Here is a 3,611-nt window from a genome sequence, read left to right on the forward strand (position 1 = left end):
TTCTGCCGCAGCAGGAACCTTCTTTTTCTTCTCTTGAATGCCCTCCATGGTTCCAGCCGGAAAAGAGGACAAGCTCATATTTCTTTAAGATGATGTTTTTGATTTTTTCTTTTCATTTTTGTGCTGGCAGCTGGCAAGCTCAGGGTTAAATTTTGTGTTCAGTTACTCTGCTGACATTAATAGATGTTTATAGCACGTTTCCCCCCTCCCTCCCACTCGCCATCCTTCTACATGTAAAGAACAATTTCTCTTTTATTCACCAGGCTTTCTAGTTTATTGTAAACCACTTCAGATTCTTCTTAGGATTGGACAAGTTATAAGTGAATAGATCTGTAGAGCAATGCGCCTTGGGGAAATTGACCATTGGCAGGGGCACACTTACTTACCTTAAACAAAGCTGTAAGATTGCTTAACTAAAAACAAAACTGAAGCCAGAATGAATCAAGGAGGTGGGACTTTCTACAAGACAAATGGACTAGGCATTTTGAACAGCCAAAGTCATAACAAAAAAGGCTGGAGACTGGTCTGGATTAAAAAACATAAAAAGACGTAATAAAGAATATATTGACCTCTGTTTGGATCTTGGATTAAAAAAAAAAAAAACTACAAAAGGCATATATATATAGAGAAAGCCAGAGGTGTGTATGCTTGTCAGAGAGAGAGAGAGAGCCCCTAGTGTGCTATGGTCACACCACAATCCTTTTTCCTCCATCCCATCAGGATATATATATTTTTTTCTGAGTATATATGCACACATGCCTAGCATGCTTTCAAGCTCCTGGATATGGGATACTGACCATGGTCAGCCATGTGGGATCTGGCTCCTTGAGCACAAGGTTTAACCACTGGAGTACAGGACCAGCTTATAAAAGACATTTTTGAAGCAACTGGGAAAATTTTAACAGACCTTGGATTATAGATGTTAAAGCTAATTTCATTAGGTCTGATAATGGTATTCTGGAAACACAGGAGAATATCTTTGGGAGATATCAAATAAAATATTTATAATGAAGTATCATGATTGTTTACAAGTTACTTCCAAATGGTTAAGGAAAAAAAAAGAAAACAAATGTGTATGTGTATACATGTATAGAAAGGGAAAAAATACGGCAAAATGTAAACAATCGTTAAATCTAGATGGATGGTCTTCAGTTGCTCCTCGTGCTGTTCTTTGATCTTTGCTGTGTGTTTGGAAATTTTCTCAGGAGGCGTTTTGGAGGTATACAAAAGTCCAACAGTTAACATAAAGATCAATCGCAGACATATTAAATCTGGTGGTAAATCCTTTTCTGGAAAGCCAGGTATACCAAACAATTTAAATGGTAGGGGTCAATGTTAATGGCTTTCAAGAAATAGTTGTGAATGTTAGCAAGAAAAATGAAAAACAATGAAAAAACTCATTTTTAAATGAAAAAGCAACACCGATGATCACTATAGCAGTATCATGTTAGACCACCACACTCCGCAGGATGGTTGTGGAGCTGCATGGCAGGATGGGACAGGCCTTTTTTTGGGGGGGATGCAGCCCAGGACCCCCCACCAATAGCAAGGGGAATTATCAATACGTGTGTGAGAACCAGGATGCTTCAGGTTAAACTGAAGTCGCCTTTACTAAAGCCTGTTTCTTTCCATAGTGGGGGTGGGCAGGTCAACTGCACATACGCCGTCTAGCCAGTAACAATGTTAACTGAAGTCTCTCTCACCGCAGGGACACCTAACCAGGAACGGGTAGAGGTAAGACCAGGAGGAAGTCCCTGCTCCAGGTCATTGGACTGCCAGCACCACTTGGAAGGCTATGCAAGTCCCAGCTGCATCCCTCTCTGCTCCGCCCAGCACACAGAGCTTGCTTCCTGGTCAAGCCTGATCATCCTGACTCTGCGGCTTTCTCTGAGCGATGCTTAAAAATGGGAACTTGGAGCTGGCCCTTTCTGACCATCCTCCAGACTGTTGGCTGAGAGGCCTCTGCTGCTGCCGGTGTTGATTTAGGGGATGCAGAGAATTAGCTTTGAGCCATTTACTCACTTAATTAAACATTTTTACTGAGCACCTACTATGTGCCAGTCACTGGGACTGAGAATGCACATTGGTGAGTAACCCTGCAGAGGGCCTTGCACTCACGGCATCTGAGGCTTCACGGGCTGTACAGGCAATGGAACAAGCCTTTGCGTGCTGTGTACCTGTGAACCATTTGACGGTTGTAGACTTTCTAAGACATTTAAATAAACCTCACTCACAACCCTCTCCCTGCCTGGAAAATTCTGACTGCCCCTCTCCTGGGGAGAACAAGTCTCACATAACAGGTTCCAGACCTTGTCCATATCACCCTTAAAATAAAGGAAGACGCAGGAACTCCCTTGTTAATGTACTCCGGTCATTAGCAGCATTAAGGAAGGCAGCCCAGTGAGAGCCAGGGAACACCCTGACACCACAGCCTTACTACAGGGGATCTCAGCGCTGGGGTTAGCCAGAACCAGGTCCCATTATAACTGTCCCGAGTCTGGGAGTGAAAGGAGCTCTGTGTGTCTGAGAACTCACCTTGGGCGGCTTCACGCCAGCTCATGGTCGCTCATGGGTCTGTGGCTGGAGCCCGGTGACTCCTAGATTCAGCCTCAGCTGGACTGACAAGCCTGCGAGCCGCCCCGAGCGGCCCCTTAGCGCTGGGGTACTCGGTGACCTGCTTGTGGTCACGCAGAGCCGGCGCGCGGCACGAAATGAATAATTGAGGCACCGAGTGGAATTACCGCTGTGGGTTCCGGCCCCTCCCGCAGCCCGCACCTGTCCTCCCGGGGAGCACCCGCGGTTGAGAAACGCCTCCAAGGCCAGCGCGCGCAGAGCGGGTTGCTTTCTTGCTGGGAATGTATTTGCATACTTAATGTCAGGTTCAAATGCGTGCGCATAAAACAGTATTGATTAGCACTATCTGGGAGCGACTCCTCCTCCCGCCTGGCAGGAGGGCTGCGAAAGCTCCAGCATGTTTCAACAGGCCCCTGGCACTCTCACCGCTATCCCAAAGGAGAGTGAGGGGACCCAGCTGCTGGGGCAGGGGCTGCCATCTGCGATGGAGGAAACCCAATTTCCAGACGGAAGCACTTGGAGAGCAACCAGCTGCTCTTCTCTTCTCTGCCTTTTTTTGTGTGTTTTTTCCATTCATTCTCCACCTCCTTCAGTAGGTATTTATTAAGCATCTACTATGTTCCATCAGGGGTTAAGGAGAATGACAGAATGATAGAGCAGTGACTAGAACGAGTCTTTGCTCTCCCGGAGCCCACATTGGGTGGGTAGGGAGGAGAGAGGCATTAAATGAAGAAACAAATAATATAGTTGTGTCTGGTGATGATAAGAATGCCCAGGGAAGGGGGGGAGAGATGGCAGGGCTGTTCGAGATGCTGAGTAGCCTATGTTTGGCTTATCTTAGACTCTTTCTGCATTTGAATAAGTATGTTGCTGTTTGATAATAACAAGGGGTGCTATAGCACTTTTGCCCTATGTAATTGTCACAGCATGTATGGGTCCATCTCCCATGACGTGAATCTTACTGTGCCCATTTTATGAAACAGGACATTGAGGCAACGGGTCTCAGCCAAAGAACAGGCAAGCTGGGAACTGAGCCC

General features: G+C 46.2%; 1 protein-coding gene across 1 annotated transcript in view; it reads right to left on the reverse strand.

The window, feature by feature from the left end:
• CLDN14 (claudin 14) overlaps window positions 1–2,696 on the reverse strand; it is an 86,902-nt gene extending 84,206 nt beyond the window's left edge. Inside the window, exon 1 of the mRNA XM_006146274.3 lies at window positions 2,536–2,696. The gene's annotated coding sequence lies outside the window, so the exon portion shown is untranslated. The remainder of the gene's footprint in view (window positions 1–2,535) is intronic.
• Between the last annotated feature and the right edge of the window lie 915 nt (window positions 2,697–3,611).

The sequence above is a fragment of the Tupaia chinensis genome, unplaced genomic scaffold (genome assembly GCF_000334495.1).
Source record: "Tupaia chinensis unplaced genomic scaffold, TupChi_1.0 Scaffold000175_1, whole genome shotgun sequence".
NCBI classification, from domain to species: Eukaryota; Metazoa; Chordata; class Mammalia; order Scandentia; family Tupaiidae; genus Tupaia; species Tupaia belangeri.